General features: G+C 34.7%; 2 long non-coding RNA genes across 2 annotated transcripts; both read left to right on the top strand.

The window, feature by feature from the left end:
- Positions 1–1,789: 1,789 nt before the first annotated feature.
- LOC126972132 (uncharacterized) lies at positions 1,790–9,435 on the top strand. The gene is made up of 5 exons (XR_007731050.1): positions 1,790–1,804; positions 4,166–4,390; positions 5,516–5,646; positions 7,187–7,339; positions 9,250–9,435. It is a non-coding gene; the product is annotated as an uncharacterized LOC126972132 (long non-coding RNA).
- A 5,022-nt stretch (positions 9,436–14,457) lies between these two features.
- LOC126972135 (uncharacterized) lies at positions 14,458–22,621 on the top strand. The gene is made up of 4 exons (XR_007731053.1): positions 14,458–14,589; positions 15,694–15,913; positions 21,484–21,614; positions 22,479–22,621. It is a non-coding gene; the product is annotated as an uncharacterized LOC126972135 (long non-coding RNA).
- Positions 22,622–23,142: the final 521 nt, after the last annotated feature.

The raw sequence follows: 23,142 nt of genomic DNA, 5'->3' as shown, positions 1-23,142 counted from the left end.
TGTTATTTCTGTCGTATTTAAATTTTACCATTATTTGAAACCTAAAATTTTATACAGTGTCAATGAGTTTCTTGGCATTTGTTCTAATTAAAGGTCTTTATGTTAAAATGTAGGTACCTATCTACAATTTTAACGTTCCTATCTATTAATAAAAGGGTGAATGAAATTATTAAAGTAATTTATCTAAAATAAATTTTATAATTGTTGACATATTATATTATTATTTAATGCCAATGAAGTTCTATACATAATAGAACGTCATTGTTTATCATTCATAAGTTTGATTACAAAAAGATTGAAACGACATACTTTTTCTACAAATAAATTAAATCGGGATTTACATTAACCAAAACAACATCAAATAAACGTTTTGGAGTTAAGTACTAAACCTGTATAAGACCTGTATCATGAAGTTTCGCACATTAAAAAAGATACCACAATTAAAATGATAAGTACTACAGCTTTGATATAGAAATAGCAACTATTACATTATATAGTTAAATTTTTATTATATTTGTTATTTAAATTTAACTATAATATACTAAAACATTGCTAAATGATGCATGAGGAGAGATTCATACAATTTTATATTATATTCATCCAATGCTCTGTGAACAACTAAATCACCTGGCGTTGCGTAGAGACGTCGCTCCATTGTGTCTTCTATCGCATTTTTCATGGGTAGTGTTCCAAAGAGCTGTTTCACGTTATTTATGCCGTCGAATCCACCTTTGTAAGGCACGCCACAAATGCCTTATTTATTTATTTATTTTTATTTGGCACTTCAACAGAATACATATTAATACATTTACTAATAATAGCGCTGGCAGTTATTTCGGTCAACGGATCAGCCTTGCTATCCAACGGGGTAATGCTGCCAGTATTCTTGGTACGCTTCCACGTAATGATAGTTTTAATTTTATGTAGTCGTAGTATTGTAAATATAGTTATAAGATTTGTTTTGATTAAATAAACATTTACTAATATAAACTTAACATTATTTACAATTCTAATATGCACACCTATAAAAGAAATGCACAGCATTGACTAATAATAATTTAAAGAAGGTGTTTTATAAATAAGTACAATTAAAAGTAAATGAGAAAATTAATTTAAGTTACTAGGAATCTGGACATTTTTAAGATGCCAGCAATGCTCCTGTGATTCCTCGATTGTTGCAAGAAAATGTGGGTTGCGGTGACCACTTAACATCAGGCGACCCGTACGCTCGTTAACTTCCTCTTGCATTAAAAATAATTGAGGAAAAAACGAAAGTAGAAAAGTTTAAACAGTCTTTAATGTGGCTTTTGATATATTACATCATCGTGGCTTGGAAAATAGCTCCTCTCATAATACCACGCGTCGATAGATACGTTCTTGGTGATACGGTCTAATTTAACTGAGATTGCTCCTGCTGTCTTTCACCAAATATCTTTACTCCTTGGTAATACTTTATCCGTATTAGATTGATGCATCCAAAAAATGTTAATAAGTCTATACTTGCGCCCTTAATATTAAATGGACAACAATTTGACCTCTAGTTTTCAAAAAAATAAGACTAATGTTAAAATCATAATCTGGTAATACTTAACAAGTTTTCTTATACCTTTTTGTTTGAAAACTGCGGTAATTTATTCATATTTTATTTTAGGTACTGTGATAAAATCACAAATGGGATCCGTATTTAAAGGTGCAGCATTCGAAATTTGCACAGTTTACATCCGGAATTGAATCAGCAACATGTCCGCATTGTCAAACAAATTTGATGTTTTGGTCTTCTGTTGCGTTGCTAACGCCGATACAGGTATGAATTTAAACTATTTTAAAAGATGAAATATAAGTTAATTTTATTTAAATAAAATTATTACAATGAGTTTTTATACGTACGTCTTAACAACTTCTGCTATATTACATATATAATAACAATAAAACAAGTAGAAATTGGCGTACCGCAAGCCAGTATTTTAGGTCCAACCTTATTTTTAATATATAATTACGACCTTTGCTTCCTAAATAATATTCCAAATTCGAAAATAATAACGTATGCTGATAACACTTCTTCTCTTCTCCTCTTCAAAAGTAGAAGTTGTGATTATGTCCAAACTCACAGAATTAGAAATTAAAAATGTCACTCTATGGCTCGAAAACATTACTTCTAACTTTGAATTACAAAAAAAACCATTCGTTACATTCTCTACAAGTGTTGAATCACAACCAAATTAAAACTTCTCAATTAAGTTGAGTAAGTAGTCTTTAGAAAGCAGTTGGATAAAACTTGAACGTTTCCATCAAATTAAATATCGCGGGGTTGTCATAGACAGTTATCTAAGATAGAATAACCATATTAAAACACTTTCACATCTGCAAAAGATTTATCACACTTATATTCTCAAATTATTTTATTTTTGTATTAGTATTTATTATTTTTGTATATAATAACAGAGAATAGTATCAAACTATCATCAGTGTGATCCTGAGATCCAATTAAAATTGTATATAACATTCAGCGAAACAACAATGAACAGTAAGTAAGTAAAAGTACAGCAAGAAAAAGAAGTGGACACTACAGAAATGACATAGTAATGAAATTTAAATTTATCAAAAAATAAACGAACATAAACAAGCTGACTTGGTAAAAGTTTTCTTAAATTAAATAAAACCGACTTCAAAAGCTTAAAAGTATAAAATATCTTAGTAAAGATTAAATTTAAAACACCTCTTCTGCAAACCTAATACCTTTTATACTTAAAATATTATTGTTTGTATGTTTAGCTCGGTGTTAATTTTTATGTACGTTGTATTGTAAGAACAACTGCAGCTCCAATTATAAATAAATTAACAATAATTTTAAAAGCTATATAAGAAAAAAAAATACAAATTCTTATAGTCTTTACTTTAACTAACGGAACATAGTTGATAAATATAAATGATCTTTCAGAAATACGTTTATGTTTCATTTTAAACCTATTCACTTTCATTGCACAAAAGTTTTCTTAATAAATAATAAATGGCCACACTAAAAGCACCTACAAAAGGATAACAATCACAAAAATTGCTTATTTTACCTACTGAGAACAGATTACATACTAGAAATTTTGAATACCTATAATTTTAAAATATTTATCATTCAAAATTCTGCTTGAATGTGAACTTAAAGCTATGCTATCCCAAGAAATCGCCAAAATAGCGCATAGTTGAAACCATCTCTTGACGGTTTATATAAAGCTTATATTTAAACAAAAAAACAATTATATATCTACAGAATATGAGAAAAAAAATCATTTTTTAATTACATTTCTATTTTTTAAAGACAGCGCGAAAAAAAATCACCTAAATACCCCTAACTTTTACAGTTGCAGCCATGCTAATCATTCAATCTAGAAAAAAGATTATATTATTCAATTATCTTTATACGTATTTCAATTTTAAATATATTTAACTACCTACTTATAAATATGTCAACATGTTTTATATGGGTCCCTGACCTGCAATAAAATGATTTTTTCTGTAAAAATTCTATAAAAATTTATTCATTGTACACCAATACTATTTAACATGACATAGTTTTGTGTTTTGCAAAGAATATTGTATAATGTTTGTAATTAATTAAAAATGCTTCTAATTCCGAATTAACACTATGGCGATTTTGTACAGAAGATGTAACTTTGCGGGACTCGATTCTTCAAGGGCGTTGGCTCGGTCCCCAACACTTTTTTTTTTATATTAAATGGCTCCGTCGCCTAAATGTCGTCGATTCGGCCAACGTCAAGGTGGAGAGATTTTAATTTAGCTGATTGAAGTATATAAAGAGCTGATTAAAAGGAAATGATGGTGGTTTTTTTTGTGAACTGAAGAATAGGCAACAAGAGTTAGTACAGTTAGTAATAAGCACATAGTATCTTACAATTTTTATTTTTATTTATTTATTTTTAAAAATATTTAAATAATATTAACTACCTTGTTAGTATCTAATCTAAATTTAAGGGAGAAACGTGTTAAGTGTAATTAGAAAGTATGGAGGATAGAAATTACAATTTAATATTGTTGAGCGGGAAATAAATTTGTAAAGAATCTTTATGAAAGGGGATTGGCATAAACTTGACAACAGGTATGGAGATCCGACAAATAAAAACATTGAAGAATAACATGTTTCCTTTTTCTATAGACAGATTATCAGTTGTTACAAAATGCCGTGCCAGTGACAGCGAATGTATGAAGGAGTCTGCTCAAGCAATTTTACCGAAGTTTGCACTTGGATTGCAGCAATTCAATGTAGAAACCTAGACCCTATTACGTTTGACAAAATAGTTGCCGATAATCCGAACTTGAAGTTGACATTAACGAACGTAAAGGCCACAGGGTTAAAGGATTGCCGTGTGTTAAGACTAGAGTGAGTGAAATCTATTGAGTGATATTTTTATTTATTTATTTTTTTATGAAAATAAGGGAAGAGACGAGCAGGACGTTCAGCTGATGGTAATTGATACGCCTTGCCCATTGCGCAGTGCCGCTCAATATTCTTGAAAAACTTGAATAATTCTGAGCGGCACTACAATTGCGCTCATCACCTTGAGACATAAGATGTTAAGTCTTAATTGCCCAGTAATTTCCCAAGCTACGGCGCCCTTCGGACCCTATCACAGTAATGTTTACACATTAGTGCTTCACGGCAGAAATAGGCGTCGTTGTGGTACCCATAAACTAGCCGGCATCCTGTGCAAAGGAGCCTCCCACTGGTTAAGTTGTTGTGTTGGTGTCAAGATCGCAACGAAATACGTTCAAACTATTGTGAATGAACTCATTATTTGAAACGCCATTGTTGAGGTCAGAGTTTAGAGTTGCAAGATGAATATCATTTGTAACGTAATTTACGTACGTACGCGTACATTTTGATAGATTAGTATTAAATGTTTTACCATGAAATATATTACAGTTATGAACACTCTATATAAAAAAAATTAGGTTAAAGTGGCGTTAACTTTAACCACATTTTAGGTTAAAGTTTCATTTTATATTGTTTGATTTTTGTTAAAGATTAATGATATGGATATAATGGGCTCGTCACACTATGCTCCTTGCGCTGCTCGTTGCTATGTCGCCGTGTCTGCCCGCACACTGTTCTACTCGCGCAATTAATTGCGACGCTTCGCACATGTTTCTTACACTCGCGCTCAAAAAATCGACAGAATAGTGATCAGTGGTCACGACGAGGAGTAGGATATCCGACGCGACGAGTAATGTTGCCACCAGTAATAACCACGGCTCTACCTCCAATCCTCGCTACGTCCCACGCCACACGTCGAGTGTGTGGCATAAAGTAACAAACTATACAATAGGTCATATCTAATACAAACGAATGAGATTAAATTCTCATACTAGCTGACCCGGCAAACGTCGTTTTGCCTCTTACTACATCGAGCTACGCTATTGTTATATTACTTGTATTGTGCTTGACTGCACCTATATAAGACCTAATACCTAAATATAAATCTACCTACATTACATTAAATTTGAGACGTAATTCGGAGAATACAAAAATCATGACCACACTGATATGTGACGTAAATGGCGTTGGACATTATGAGATGAAGGGCCAGGTTGTATTTGTACCATTGGAAGGAAGCGGCAGAATCGACGTCAACTTAAGTAATCATTATAATTCTCAGGACATATTTTAGAAGTAAGAAGCAATATTTCTTCCATCAAGTCTTATATTATCATCATCAAGTTTATATATAAAGTCTATTATATATAAAAACCCGATGAATGCGAATTACTTTACGAATTTCATAAATTTTGATTCCCTTGACAGTTTTGTGGCATAAGCGTGTCTTTTTTTACTTAGAAAATTGTTTTTTTCACAGCTTTAACAAACTGTAGACTTGAATATGTCGTTTCAATTTTAACTCATTACCTCCACGTGTACTCGAGATAATGGGTCTTGACAGATACACAGACGGACGGACAAGAAAGCGATACTATAAGGGTTACGTTTTATTTTATTTTTGAGATACGGAACCCTATAAAAATATAAGTAATTTATTAACAATTCAAACATTAATGTACTTAAAACATTGCAATAATTTGTGGGCCAATTATATACAATTCTAAAGTTTATTTTAAGCCTCTAAAATATCCAGGCCCTGGTTGACTTTGAAATTGAAAAAAAAAATTTGAGCTTATGGATATTACTTTGGGTACTATTACTACAAGAAATACAACAAAATAGTTATAATGGGAAAAGACATCATCAAATTGTTATGAGTTACCAGAATTATTAATTCCGCTAAGACTTGTAGGTCTACATACACAATGCACCTAAAACCCAACAGCACTACCCAGAGCTCATGATCAGGGATCATACGCGTCCTCCACTGAAGAATCTGCCAACGCTGAACATTGGACTGAACGACTAGCTTAATCGTCAACGTAAAAACTCTGTTTCAACCAATTGAACACGTGCTTCACCTCTAGGTACATGAGGCATCCGTAGGAGATGTTGACTCAAAAAACTCTGGAAAGAGAGATTCATAACATTTGGATTTGCGCAAAATAACACCCAATTCAATATTTTTTTAAATAAAATTGTCATTTCAAATGGTCATGTCACTAACGTTACCATATCCATATAAGAGGTCTATCCCAGTAGAGCCCAGTATGCCGGAGCAAGATGTCAATTAAGTTGGGGTATTGCCCCAAATAGATCGTTCGCAATACCGTCGTTATTACTCCAGGATACTTCTTTTTTTTTTTTTTTTTATGCCAATACGGAACGAGACGAGCAGGACGCTCAACTGATGGTAATTGATACGCCCTGCCCATTACAATGCAGTGCCTTTCAGGATTCTTGAAAAACCCAAAAGCTGAGCGGCACTACAATTGCGCTCGTCACCTTGAGACATAAGATGTTAAGTCTCATTTGCCCCGTAATTACACTAGCTACGGCGCCCTTCAGACCGAAACACAGTAATGCTTACACATTACTGCTTCACGGCAGAAATAGGCGCCGTTGTTCACACCTTGGTTGAGACGACCAAAACCAGAACTTGTTTCGACATTGTCAAATAAATGTTATGAAGGCTAGATTGAAGTTCACTTAGGAGTTCGAAAGATAATGTGGTACAAAATAACTCCTAAGGAGAAAGTTACACTAACCTATTAATAATTATAATTTATATGTCTGCAGGGAAAATCTTAGTCAATGTCAATCTGAATATGACAGTGGTAGAGAAGAAAGGTACAAGATACTGGAAGATCAAAAGCTGGGATCACAACTTCGAACTCAAGGATAAGTCGAGCATACATTTTGAGAATTTATTTAACGGGAACAAGGAATTAGGTAAATTATTCTTCTTTCTTATTTTTATAGAGCGCTGTTTGTTTCCGAAGCGCTAATAGTATTTAGTATATTAGAAATGACATCAAAAATAATTCTAAAGGAATCTACACTGGCCTGCAAAAGTAAGTATCACACTTTTCAAATTAATTTTTTTTCTTAACTATAGAAGGTAGAGATTTAAGATTAAAAACGTTTTGTTGCAAATTTTATAGGCTTTAATTCTTAGAAACTAAAATTATATATTAGGAACATTTTTAACTTAAAAAAGATAAAACAATGAAAATATACATTTTTAGTTTAGTGTAAAAAAAATCAACTATAATGTATTACGTGTTATTTAATTTTTAATAACTGGTATTGCCTCCTAGATCTCTGATTACAGCTTCGAGCCGGTTTGGCATACTGAACACTAGGTTTCGGAGCCGATGTTGGGGATTATTCTCCCATTCTTCTACCAGGGCCTGCTTTAGTGCTTAGTGTTCTGCGATTTCTGACTAGCCTCCCAAGCTCATCCCAGGCGTGTTCAATCAGGTTGAGATCAGGACTTCTTGATGGCCAAGCCATCACGCTGATACCGACCTCCTGAATATACTCTTGTACGATATGAGCCGTGTGTGGCCGGGCATTATCATGCATCAGCATCGATCCATCACCCATATTTGCTAAATACGGCCCTGCATAGTCATTGAGAATCTCTTGAGCATATCTTTGCCCAGTGAGGGTGCCATTTTCTATGGCTACTAGCTCTGTGCGACCTTCTGAAGATATGCCAGCCCATACATGTACACTGCCTCCACCGTATTGGACTCTTTCTGAGATGCAGGCTTGAAGGTATCGCTCACCAGGTCGCCTGTAAACACTTCGCCTTCCATCAGAAGTGTAAAGGGAGAATCGAGACTCATCTGCAAACAAAATTCTTGACCATTCTTCTTCATCCCACTGCATGTGTTCACGGGCTTATCGCAGTCTCGCTACTCGATGCTGTCTCTCGAGTTTTGGGCCACTTGCTGGTCTTCGGGGTTTCAAATTTGCTTCAGCAAGTCTTCTTCTCACAGTACTGTCACTAATTTAGTCCTTCCGGGTCTGAAGTAGCTGTTGCTGGACTTCTACTGCATTTTGGTGGCGATTTCTTAACACAGTGGAAATAATATAACGATCTTCTCGGGCACTGGTACACCTGGGTCTGCCATTACAAGGCCTCCTCAGATGGTGTCCAGTCTCTTCGTACCTTCGCTTTACCTCCTGGACCGTTCGTATCGTCACACCCACCATTCTTGCAGTGCGACGCATACTGATGCCTAGTTCCAGAAAAGCCATGATCCTAGTACATTCTTCAACTGAAAGAGGCATGATAAATAAATGTTATGTGCTTTTTTGCATAAATTTTTAAAACAAGACCCATCGATCTTGAAAAAAAATTAAAACAGAAAGAAAAATGTGAATGGTAAAATTGTAATTCGGAAACGTCCACTTTGAAAAAGGTATGGTTTTGTTTTTGAGGTTTTTTTTCAGACAATTCTTAAAAGAAGGTTACCGACTATAAAGTTTTTATGTACAAAATTAAATTCTCTTTGGAGTCCTTTTTATTTCGAAAGTATATCTTGTGAACTTAAAACGTTATCCCAATTTTAAAAGTGTGATACTTACTTTTGAAGGCCAGTGTATTTTGATAAAATTCCTTTTAAGCCTTTTATAATGAAATATATATTTATACATAAAAAATATAGAAACTTACAAAATCGGTTGAGAGCCACTTGAAAGATTAATAGATCTCAAGATCACATAGATTATATATCATTATCAGTTTACATAAAATTTGGAAATTAGCAATAAGCAATTTATATTGTAATTAATATAATTTGCAACGAGGGACAGAAAATTATATCTTATGGTAAAACTTTTTTTTACAGTGAATGCAGTTGAACCAGTTATCAAAAATAGTGGCAATGAAATGTTCCTAGAAGTTGGTCCACCTGTAGTAAAAGCTGTAGTTTCTCGAATTGTTGAAAAAGTGCAAAAATTCTTCCAGTCTGTCCCTCTTCATCATCTTGTACTGGAATAATAGTATGAAATAAATGACGAAATTTAATAGCAAACGAATTTTATTTCATCGAAATTATCTACGTGAAGTAACAATGAATTGTTTATGAAGGGTATTACGTAATGAAATCTTTAAATGTAAATCTTTAACCATCATTCAAGCATACGCTGCAACCTTGTAACGTTTTCACATTCCAAGGAGGAAGTAGAAGAATTTTACGATACCCTTAATTTAGCTTGCAGTTACAACGCTAAAGTGGGTTTTCCTGAGGCATTAGATAAAGACGAGGCGATCAGACTCCATTGTATCGATGAGAGAAACGACCGAGGCACTCACCTTATCCAGTTTCCCTTCGGCAAGGAGCTGATGATAAGCAACAGTTACTTTCCGAAGAAACCAAATCGCAGATGGACGGGGTTTGTTGTAGTCCTATGGAAAACCAGGAATGAAACAGAACTATGGAAAAACCAGGAATGAAACCGACCTTTGTTCTAGTAGACAGATCATCAAAGCCGTTGGGGTAATCAACAAGTTAAAATTTAGTTCAAACAGAATGCAAAATTAGTTTTCGACCTTAAAATTTGCCACCAACACCTTTTTAAGAATCAGATCTCAATCAATAAACAGGAACTTTTTATTAGTATTGAGAAATTTAATTTAGAATTGTGAAATAGTTTTGAAAGCTTAACAGTGAATATAGATGATCCCGAAACTTTGTATTATGATGTAAAGGAGAGTATTAAGAGAGCGGGCAGTAAAATCAAGAAACCTATACACAGAAGTAACAATTTTTTTTTAATTCACTATCCTTAAATTGCAAAACGCGAACAAATGGAGAAATACATAATAGAATATAGAAGCGTCGCGTCGATAAAGAAGTTAAAAGAAGTACTAGAACGGATATCCCAGATTAAAAACATATACTCATAAAAATAGCACTGAACTCTTCGTTAAGGGTAGGAAAACAGTATCGATTAAAAGCTTCTCATTCAATTACGCTATTCTAGTGACATAACAAGTACGGCAAGCCTGGAGTTTGAAATCATGACCACCAGCAAAAAACATAAAGTCGAGGTTGATAGGCTTGCTATGCGATACGCCAAGAGAAAACAGACAAGAGTAGGAAATCGATCGCCGTATCCGTCCATGAAGCAGTTTATGAAGGGAGATATTCCCCTGTAATTTAAAAAGCAAACCCGTCGACATGCTGCCTATCCTAACCACCATAATGTGCAGAGACATGGTCACTTACAGAAAATCAGAAGTCCAAGCTCCAGATGTGTCAGCGAGCTATGAAGCGCAGTATTCTGGGAGTAAACCTAATATGGCATTAAATTCAAATTCAAAAGAGACTGCCTCAGATCTGAGAAGAATGGGCGCAAGAAACTCAGCGGGCTTTTTTTATATATAAAAATATGGATTACAATGGGATGGAATGGAATGGACGTACAATAAACATTTATAATTAAAGAGCCTGAGGGTGTTCTCTTTATTCCCAGTCCATGATGTCATTAAGAAAATCTTTTATGCTATAGTAACCTTTCCAACACAAACGTTTTTTAACAATTTTTTTAAATTTCGCAACACATTTGTTTTGTACATTTTCTGGGATTATATTGTAGAAGCATATACATCGTCCAACAAAAGACTTACTAACTCGACACAACCGAGTAGTAGGCACAACAAGTTTATGTTTGTTCCTCGTGTTAACATTATGAATGTCACAGGTTCTAGAAAATTCCTCAATGTGCTTATGTACATACAGAACATTATCAAAAATGTATTGAGGAGCAACAGTCAAAATGTTTATTTCTTTAAATTTTTCTCTTAATGATTCTTTAGGACCTAGGTTATAAATCAAAACTTTAGTTTATAAAAAAATTAGAAATTATAACAATCGATCGAGCGATCCGGAAATGGCATTGCTAATATGGGGGAAAAAACTGCCATTAAAAGTGGAACTGGGCTGGGCATGCATGACGTATGCACACAGACCGTTGAGTACAAGTCGTCACGCATTGAGTGCCTCAGGACCGGCAAAGACGTCAAGGCAGACCCCGAAAACGATGGCGTGACCGGACTGATCGGAGCTGGCTCAGGACCGCGATAAATTAAGTAAAGTAGGGGAGGCCTTTGCCGAACAGTGAGATCCGATAGGCTGATAAAAAAATATGTATGTACATTAAGAACATATGAACTGAAAAGATTTTATATTCTTACGCTTATTTACATAAAAAAAACGGTAATGGTATAAAATAAATAGGATTTTCTTCACAACTTGATAGATTTTAAATACTGATTTATTTTTCTATGATAAAAGAAGTCTTATTAAGTCTGACATTTAAATTCCCGATTAATTAAGTAAAACCGTTTTAAAAGATTATCCGGAAAAAACTAATAGAAGTGCTGACTAAAAGGGTATTTATAAATTAGTAACGAAGTTGTGTAAGTAAGACCAGTGGGAGGCTCCTTTGCACAGGATGCCGGCTAGATTATGGGTACCACAACGGCGCCTATTTCTGCCGTGAACCACTATGTGTAAGCATTATTGTGTTTCGGTCGCGCCGTAGCTTGTGAAATTACTGGGCAAACGAGACTTAACATCTTATTTCTCAAGAAGATGAGCGTAATTGTGGTGCCAATCAGAATTATCAGGATTTTCAAGAATTCTGAGCGGTAATACATTGTAATGGGCAGGGCGTATCAATTACCATCAGAAGAACGTCCTACTCGTCTCGTCCCGTATTTTAATGAAAAAAGAAGTAACGTAAAAACTTTTACTGTACATATTTAATATTATGCATTTAGAGAGTTGTGTATATATATGCATGTATAGATTAGTACAGATTAATTTGATACATAATTTTATTACTACAACATTTTAATATCTTGCTCAGATACTAAAATAAATCATATAGAACTTTTGCGTTGTGAATAAATCTTTCAATATAACTAACTAATAACTATTATCCTTAGTTTTTTTGCTACAAAATGATAAAAACCTCTCGTATTAAAATGAAAATCAATCGAATTATATTGCTTTTGGTCGGATTTAAAAATAAAACTCACATATAATACAATACGTCTAACAAAATTAAAACCGATTATTTATTTTTTATCGAAACCATTTTGTTTATTAGATACGGGTGAGTTGCGATTTGTTTTTTTTTTTGAAATGATTTCGTATGAGCTTCCTAGTTAAACTTGTCTGGCCATAGATATTATTACAAATAAAAAAGCTCTAAATTTTTATTTTCACATTTGCAGCTTGTTGAGATGATGTTAGAAACTTCGATAGCTACCCTGCATTTGATATATATTTTCGAGTTAAAAATTAAATCGCAACAATTGAATTGGGTGTTGAAGAAAAGAGAATTACAGAAAATTGCCTTGACAAAGCGGGTATAGAGCCGGCGGTCATTCTCAAGACACTGCGATAGCTAGGTTCTACAGATCCTCTGTAGAAGACCAACAAGGCAGCCGCGTGAGGACTAAAAAGGCTGTTAGCGCTGTTAAAGCCAGGATTCGCCGAAATCGTATTAATAATCGCTCGTTATATATAAGTATAGTAATAAAACTGATAAACAAAAACCTACAGTTATTACAGTTTAATTATCTGTACAATATTTCTCCAAATGATATTTTATATACAAATGCATGATTTGTTAATGAAAAAGCATTAACGACCCAATCAAAGTACTAGGCGCACATACCTAGATATAAAACATAATTATAAGAGTTATGGATGTTCATAAATATTTCATCATCAGATTTTTTATTTAGATTAGCCAAATTGGTCACTTAACGGCTGATTCCTGAGATCCGATCAAGCTTACATTCTGTTATCGAACTAAAATAATTTCATAAGTTGCTCGCATAACATTATTTTTCCTTTATTTATTAACAGAGTGTACGGATTGATTACCACTACCTTACTCGAAAACTATATATTGTATTAACATTTTTGTTGTTTTAATATACTTTTATTCTTAACTTTCTCAAGGTATTTTAAATTTCATAACAGCGCATAGACAGTACAAGTATTGTAAAAATTTTTAGCTGTAATGATTAAAATTAAAGATAGGCAATAAGGCTCGTTTCAACTTATTCAAATCAAAGTTCAAAGTTCCGAAGCGATAGTAAATGGGCAAATATATAAATAATACATACATCAGAGTAATATTCAGAAATAAATAACTTTTGAATTTGGAAATTTGAATAATGTTCATTTACGCAGGTACCGTGAACCTGTTATAGTTAAGTATATTGTAGATTTATGTTAAATAGTGATATAAAATAATAAACCAGTTTAGGACGTAAAATAATCAACTTAAGTGCTTAAGAGACGATAATTAAGGCCTCTCCCAAAGATCTCCACGACGACCGGTCCTACGCTGCCTTCGACCAACGTATACCGCCGATCTTGACCAGATCGTCGGTCCATCTTAGTGGTGTGGTTTGGAACGTTTTTCTGGTAATACGTCCAATTTACAATTATAATTATTTTGTATTTTTTACTTGTTGTTTGTGTTATTGCTACTTATTGATCCTGAAGTGTCTCATTGAACCTGCTCTTTAACAGAGCTTAGTTGACTAGTATAAACAGGTGATAAGTTCGTTTTTATTTTAAATTTAAAAAACAAAATCTGGCAGCCACTCTCATGCGATAATTAGTAATTAAATATCAAATAATATTATTGTCGGTACGCAGATGTGGTCGCTAACTATGGGCCTTATGAGGAAGCTCATTGTCGCTCGGAGGGCATTGGAGAGGGTTATGTTCGGAGTTTCCCTGAGAGATCGATTCAGAAATGAGGAGATCCGCAGGAGAATCAAAGTCACCGATATAGTCCAAGTGATTGCGAAACTTAAGTGACAGTGGGCAGGGCATTTAGTACGACGTACAGAAAAAAATTTTCAAACATTCGATTAAGATAGTCCTACACTCAAAATATTGTTAATTATAGATATTTATTATAATATTTAGAAACTTAGAACGCTTGGATTTGTCATCGTTTATTATAAAAGTTTCATCGTCTGGTATAGGTTTAACATTTGTCATCAGGTAAAATTGTAAATTACTGGAAATATTCAAAAAAAATTCTTAAATATTGGTGATATTGAAAATAGCAAACAGTTCTATTCAAGATGTTGGTTTTAGTGGTAAAATTAATTTTGGTGTCCCTTTACGCTGCCAATGCCAATTCAGGTATGTTATGTATATTATGGGTTTCCTATACTAGGCCAGTGAACAATTTCAAAAACGTTTTAATTCTTCATAAAGCTCCGAAAAATATGACTGTTGGCTCATTTGACTCGGAATGACGTCTAGAAAATGTAATTATTATTAACAAATTAAGATAAAAATGTAGCATTTCTTTTTTCGTCAATAACTCAAAATCTGTAAATATTAAAGGAATTTTGAGGTAAAAGATCCTTCTTAAAGAGGAGGAAATTCGTCATTAATAGAGCACGGCAATACTTCAAGCCAGCCAGCATTCTAGCGCTCTACAAAGCGCAGGTCCGGCCACACATGGAGTATTGCTGTCATCTCTGGTCTGGCGCACCCCAGTATCTGCTCGATACATTTGACCGCGTGCAACGCAGAGCAGCTCGAATTGTCGGGGACCAAGTGCTCTGTGAACGGCTGGATCACTTGGCGTTGCGTAGAGACGTCGCTTCATTGTGTGTCTTCTACCGCATTTATCACGGGGAGTGTTCCGAAGAGCTGTTTAACCTGATTCCGGCCGCCGAATTCCACCTTCGCACGACACGCCACAAATTAGGATATCATCCCCACCTTCTAGATGTGTGTCCTCCACAGTGCGGTTTTCAAGGAGCTTTCTTCCTCGTACTACTAAGCTGTGGAATGAGCTTCCTTGTGCGGTGCTTCCGAGACGATACGACATGGGTACCTTCAAAAAAATCGCGAACACCTTCCTTAAAGGCCGGCAACGCTCTTGTGATTCCTCTGGTGTTGCAAGAGAACGTGGACGGCGATGATCACTTAAGGTGTTAAGTGACCAGATGACCCGTACGCTCGTTGGTCCTCCTATTCCATAAAAAAAATCCAATTAAAACCTCCGACTCTTGGAGCTCTATTGGGCGTTTTGCCGCTAATAGACGGTGTATCGAAATAAATAATTTGCTTTTAGTCAAAGTCAAATAAACTATATTCATTTAAGCTTAAACTTAGTGCTTTTGAATTGTCATTCTGATCGGAAGTGCCGTTTATCAACACTAATATAACGTAATACTGAAATATAGCTAAATCTGAATAGATTTAGTAAATAAAATTTGTTTTGGTTTTTAGTTTCATCGCTGGTTAAATGCAAAGAGGATGACAGCAAATGCCTGATACACTCAGTTCAAGCATTTCTACCTACATTTGCGGTTGGACTACCAGAATTTCAAATCGCACCCCTAGACCCCGTGACGCTTATCAAAATTAACGCTAGCACACCAGACTTAAGCCTGCTACTGGAAAATGTGAAAGTTACGGGATTAAAAGAATGTCAAGTAAAGAAGTTCGAGTAAGTGCAACTATTATTGATCATATTGGAAACAGTATCGAAGTAAATAGCTCCTAGGAAATCGAATCCAACGAATGTTCTTGAATCGAACATGGCGGTAACAGATTACTCCTCATCACATCAGTAAAATAAAAAAAATTAACGAAAAAACAACGGATTTCAAAAAAGCTGTTTCAAAACTATAAATACAATATGCACTAGAAAGTATAAAAATCTAATTCTAGTTACGATTACTGTTTTGATTTGATTTTCTTAACAAATTGCAATGAGACCACACGGGCAGCACTAGCTTTCAAACAAGAAAAGTATTATCAAAATTGGTACACCCAGTTCAAAGTTCTGAGGTTACAAACATAAAAATAAATACAGTATAATTAAGAACCTCATTTTTTTAAGTAAGTTAAAGTTAAAAATTAGGGCTGACTAACATCAAAATATGGTCAATGTATACTAATTAATATAAAAAGCTTAACTTTTGACATTTTCAATGATACAAAACTTGGAATATTTCGTCTATATTCTATACAAAATGAATCAAAAAATGAAATTCATGAACAACATAAATTAAAACACTTTGACCTTGTTTTTACATAACATCAGCTCTGTAAGTCGTCTTGCTAAAATGTCATGTAATAACTATACCGATATTAAAAACATTAATTTCAAACCTTGTATTTGTCATTTACCGGTAAGTAAAAACAAACTTTATTCTTTGCCAAAATTAATGCCTCTATATTGATTCGTCATGTCTGTCTGTCCGTGTGTGCTACAGCCATGTTTTTCTAAAAACTGTAAGAACTATACTATTTAAACTTGGAAAGTAGATGTATTATGTGAACGGCATTAACATTTTCACAGAAAAATAGAAAAAAAAAGCAATAAATGAGAATGGCATCTGGTTTACCGCCCTATTCAAAGAATGTTTTGGGTTTGTATTTCGCAACTGGCTCTTTTTTCAGTTTTACAAATATTTTTTTAAAGTTGGGGGAAGAAAATAATTAAATAAAACTCAATTTACAAACAGAAACGGAACGCCATTATTTAAATTATTTTACAACCTTTTTCGTGGGATGCCCATCGATTGTTTTAAATCTTGCAAGCCAAAAAAAGAACAACTGTCATGTCAAAGTGAAAATCAGGGTATTTGAATTTCACATTTGCAAAAACGTGAAACTCTATTTACTAGCTGTTTTATGTCGTGTACTGTGTGTTTTTTGAAACATTGGCTTATTTATTACTATATCTTTTCCCAACGACGTTGAGTTGAGTTTGTGCTCCTTCGTTCAAAAAACTGTACAGCTTGCGAAATTACGCTTATCACGTTGTTTTGTTTTTGCGAAAAGGACGCTGTGTTGTGTTAATATGTCTTATTTTGTGCTGTGATTGTGGAGTCGAATCTGAACTATTGCAGCAAAAATGCCTATCGTGCGTGTGGCAGAGAGCAAGTGGCAGCAAAAAATGCAATTGTTGCAGATGGTACTCTTGGGGACCCTGACCTTCCGTCAGAGCAAAAACCAGCCATTACAATGGCAGATGCAACATACTTATACACTCAGAAGAGTTCCAATTATTTGCTTCAAACTATGGCCGACTTGATTCTTTTTGCTTGTGGCACCTAAATAAAGCAGGCGCGTTCATATGTCGGTGAACATTTCAGGTTTCACGGTATTAACACATTAGAAGTGAGCCGTGACCAAATACCTGGATTGCAGGGAATAAATCAAATGCTGCTTCGGGCAAAAATAAAGTCTCGCCACTCTTCAGGAAAAACATACTTTGTTTTTATTGTAACTGAACGAGGTAATCGTGGCACAGAACCAATAATAAGTTATTATTGCAACTGCATTGTAGGGCTGAGAACTGTGGGGTGTTGCTCCCATGTGATGAGTATCATCTGGTACCTGGGCTATGCTCGCCATGAGGGAGTGACGCGACCAGCTAACTTCTTGGATGACGTTATTTTAAGAGTGTAGTTGATTGAAAAAGCGCCACTATCCATACGTTTCTATACTACATGTAGATAAGATCTGTCTCAATAAACACCATTTAATGAAAAAGATGTTTTTGTTATTTAAAATATGCAAGTAGTATATTATGTAGTAGTAGTAGACTGCCTGGTGGGAGTTCTAAAGTATCCTAGAACATGATAAAATTGTGGTTTTACACGAAGAAAACCGCTGTTGCTAGTTGAGCAGTAGGTAGTATTTAACAGACTTCAAAAAAGGAGGTTCTCAATTCATCGCGTATATATATTATATTTTGGTTCAATTATGTTTCTTGCTTTTTTATCTGACCGTTTATTTATACATATACATATGTATGTGTGTATAATAGAATGATTTTGTTTCAATTATTTGTGTAGGTATTGATCTCTAACAGTCAAGCAAACGGGGTCGTAACATAACCCTAAAACTTCTTAAAAAACAAACTTAACTTATGACTCCCAACTTTATAAAAAAAAGAAAATTAATGCCACATATTCTTATACAATGATCTATTAAATGTAAATATTTCATTTTTCAACACGACTTTTTTTTGGTGTACGAGACTACCACTGAAACATGCCATTCGCCTTTTGGGGGTTCCCCAACTGAAACTCAAAAATTTTTTTTTCATCAAACCCATACGTGAGAGGGTATCCACCCTTAATGGATAGGTCTTCAAAAATATATGTTTCCAATATAATTTTTTTCAAAACTGAATAATTCGCGCGAAAGACACGTGTGTACTCCTGTAACTTCTAAAATAAGAGAATAATAAAACTATAAAAATATATGATGTACATTACAATGCAAACTTCCACCGAAAATTGTTTTGAACGAGATGTAGTAAGTAGTTTTTTTTAATACGTATAAATGATGAGAGCACTGTATGATTTTGAGCAAAGATTTTTTGCCTTTTCCTTTTAAATAATTTAGTATCATTTTTTATTTTATGTTTCTTGCTGCTACGGAACCCTTCATGGGTGAGTCCAACTCATATAGTTTTCAAGTTCTGAAGCACGCGCGGTTAAAAAGATAAGACACTTAACCGTCATACAATTCTGTCTGTATTATGGGTAAATGCATTTAATAGCATCTTCGTGCTCCAGAAGACAGCTATTCTCGCTATTTTTTAGGTCTAACTAAGATCTAATTCTAAAAACTTAAAGAATATATTTATTTCTTTAATGTTATTTATCCATTCGTCGAATCCAACTCGGATGTTTCGGCGTTCGGGAAGCTCCGTAAAATGTTCTCATCCCAAATACCGCAGTGTCTGAAGACGAAGGTTTTCAACCAGTGTGTGATACCAGTGATGACTTACGGTGCGCAGACGTGGTTGCGAACTATGGGCCTTGAGAGGAAGCTCATTGTCACTCAGAGGACAATGGAGAGGGCCATGCTCGGAGTTTCCCTGCGAGATCGAATCAGGAATGAGGAGATCCGCAGGAGAACTAAAGCCAACGACATAGTCCAAATGGTCACGAAACTGAAGTGGCAGTGGCCCGGGCATATAGTTCGACGGACAGATGGACGGTGGGGCAGAAAATTCCCCGAATGGCGATCACGTACCGGAAGACGCAGTGTTGGTAGGCCCCCCACAAGATGGACCGACGATCCCGCTTAAGATCGCCGGAATACGTTGGACAAGGGCAGCGCAGGCCCAGTTGTCGTGGAGATCTTTGGGGGAGGCTTTTGTCCAGCAGTGGAAGTCTTCCGGGTGATGATGAATGTTATTTATAGAGATGGGAAATAGTACTAACCCGGCTAAGTCGTTTTCTAAAATCAAACTTCCAAAACTATATTTGATAACAACATGTCGTATAGGATACTGACGACTAGAGGAACAGATTTTTGTAATTCTCAGTATAGTGAGGCTTTTATGTAGATACAAATGGTTAATGTTTAGGTGTAGATAAGGATGTGTGTACGCGAGAATAAGAAATTTTAATATGTAAACAATTGTTAGAAGGCCAATATAATAATGATAATTAATTGTAATGATCGCACAAGGAAAATCGCTGACGAAACCAGTTTTCTGTTTACCAATTCATATACTCCTTGAGATCGTTGTACATTTGGAATGTCTTTTTTTTCGCGACAGTATAAAGGTTTTTGCTAACATCATTATAGCAGTTTTTAATGTTATAAACAGTAATAATCTTAATAAAATGGGGTTGGCCGCTAAATCTGCTATACCAACTCCTCAAGGTAGTGTATCAAACCTCTGATATCACCCATGACCTCGGGGAGAGTACTCGGTGACCGCAGGTGCTAGGCCCTGTATGTGGTCACACTCCCAAACCCCAGAATTATGTATACAGCTGTCTCTTCTGCCTCGCCTAATTCTAACTATATTACACAAATGCTTGTTACAATGACCGTGACCCGTTATTACATGAGTTACTTTATGTAACCTTGGGTGTGTGAGTCTCACCATCATGCGAGAGAACTAGAAGTCTATTTGAGGTAAACCTTATTTTACTTTATCTGCACCCACACACGGAAGTACGTCAGTGTTTATGATATAGTTCCTTGGTATGTTGTCTTATGACTGATACAGGCCACTCAGGGCGGAGGGGAATAATTGGATCTGGTCCTATTTCCCTTCCTCTGGCTAGTACATCGGCGGCATCATTAACTCTTCAGTAACCCTAAATCCATTACATTGTTCTTGATCTATCATCACGGACTGAGCTATTTTTGCGAATATGCCTCATATTGTGTTGGTAGATCGGTTAGACCGTTGGGCAGTTATTGTTCAGTTTACCGTGCCTTTTGATGATAATCTCGTGAAAGCTGAGATAAGAAAAGTTTCAAAGTACCCCGACCTAGCATACGTTACTGGCATGTGGGAGGTTGATTCATTAGTAATTATAACGACAGTTATTTCCATAAATGGTTTAATAGCAAAGAGCCTCAACAATTATCTCAAGAGGTTCTCGCTAAAAAGCTGCCTTATGTATCTGACCCCTAGATACACAAGGCCGCTATTTTGGAAACGGCAGCCATTGTGAGGTAGTTCCTTAGTTTGTCGCCCTAACCACAGGCGGAATTGTCATGAACCTACGTCGGGGGGACTCTATTTTTTATATTTATATGCATATTAAATATTCTTTTAATTATGTGATGCGTTTCAAAATGCATCTTTTCTCTTGATGAATTTCGGCCGCTTTCTCTCAAATTACTAATAAAAAGAACGTTGCGAACATACAAAACGCGTTATTATTAAAAAAATATTTAAATTTATAGAACGTAAATTTGAATATTTAAAGTTTTTAAGCTGTAACAATATTATTGGCCAGACTAGTTGTATAAAACGGTAGGCCCGATCACGACGAAATTAAATGGAGACGAACTAGGAAAAGGAGGAAAACTACTGATCTTAAGGGTTGCCAGACCGTGACTCGCTATCTCGTTACACCAGAAAGTTTTTTGGATCAGACTGGAAATAATTCGTAAATAAAAGAACAAAGTTTATGACGAAAAGAATATCATTATATTTCTGAACATAAATTTTGCACAGTAACAGATTATAGAGATACAAGTATTGTTATTACATTGCCAGCAATAATATTTATTTTACAGTTATAATGTGAAGAACTCCAAAGTTTTGGCAACATTTTTATGCAACATTAATGCTGTTGGACATTATAACATGAAAGGAAAACTAATAATCGTGCCCATAGAAGGGGATGGTCAATTTGATGCCAAAATTAGTAAGTAAAATTTTGAAACCCTCATAGGCTAGTTGTTAGTAATGGTGCAAATCCCGTTAGGTGCCAAATATGATATTTAAAAAACTAAATTTAAAAAAACCAACTTCAAAACTAAATAGTATAAAATAACTTAATAAAGATTTAATTTAATATACCTCTTCTGCAAACCTCTAAACCTTTAATATTATTATAACAATAATTGTAACTATAATTAGATTGGCTGTAATATACATAACAAATTAATTTGTAAGGTGCTGCTTCCAATATGTGAGTCGTGTTTAAATACTACAAATTATTTCATAAAAAGTAATAAATAAATAACTGTATAAATATAAATTATCGTATATTGGATGCATCAACCTTTAGAGCTTGAATTCATTGTTTGTGAGAGGATCCTTCGTAAACATGATGGTGGGGGATACTTACGTGTACTAGTAGCCAATAATTAACTATGATGTGGCATTTTTTTTATGTAGAAGTAGGACAAACGAGCTTACGGGTCACCTGGTGCTAAGTGATCACCGCCGCCCACATTCTCTTGCAACACCAGAGGAATCACAACAGCGTTGCCGGCCTTGAAGGAAGGTGTACGCGCTTTTTAGAAGGTACCCATGTCGTATCGTCCCGGAAACACCGCACAAGGAAGTTCATTCCACAGCTTAGTAGTACGTGGAAGAAAGCTCCTTGAAAATTGCGGCAAATGTTAGTTGAAACAGAAATTATAATATTTGTTTTTATTTTATACAGGTAGGCTTAGCTTGAACGTGATCTTATGAAATTAATATTTACAGTTCAGCAAGTTTTATTGCTAAAGTGTGTACTCATGTTAATTATATTTTAATGCTTGATAATTTTTACTTCTAGAGAAACTTGCAGTAATCGTAGATGCTGATGTATCAACCATACAAAAGAACGGAGTGAAATATTTCAACATCAAAAATTGGAAACATAGATTTGAGCTGAAAGATAAAACTTCAGTTCACTTTGAAAATTTGTTTAATGGTAACAAAGTATTAGGTAAGACATAACTTAAATGTTTAGTATTTATTCTCAATTTGACAATGGATATGCCTACCACAGAACAGATAAAAGAGATCTATTTTACCTATTCTGTGATTTATACAAAGTATGTATTCTTACAGAATTGATTGGTATTGACAAGTTACATAGCCCAGTGGTAAGCGACCCTATCTACTAAGCTAGAGGTCTCGGGTTCGAATCCCGGTAGGTGCAAACATTTAAATGATGAATGGTAAACAAGTATTAAGTAAGACAGTTCATATTTTTAGTATTTATTCTCAATTTGACAAAGGATGTAGTTACCACAGAACAGATTAAAGAGATCTCTTTCACCTACTCTGTGATTCCTACAAAGTATGTTTTCTTATAGAATTTAAGAAGAGAAAACAAAATTTTATGAACGATGCGGGCCTCGAACCCGCTACCTCTCGAGCTTCGAGCCAGCCATTTGAGTGATTAGCGTTCATAAAATCTTATTTGTGAGGTCGCGGGTTCGAGTCACGCATCG

The sequence above is a fragment of the Leptidea sinapis genome, chromosome 25, assembly GCF_905404315.1.
Source record: "Leptidea sinapis chromosome 25, ilLepSina1.1, whole genome shotgun sequence".
In the NCBI taxonomy this organism is placed as follows: Eukaryota; Metazoa; Arthropoda; class Insecta; order Lepidoptera; family Pieridae; genus Leptidea; species Leptidea sinapis.
The sequence above is the reverse complement of the archived record's forward strand: the minus strand, read 5'-3'. Positions and strand labels throughout refer to the sequence as shown.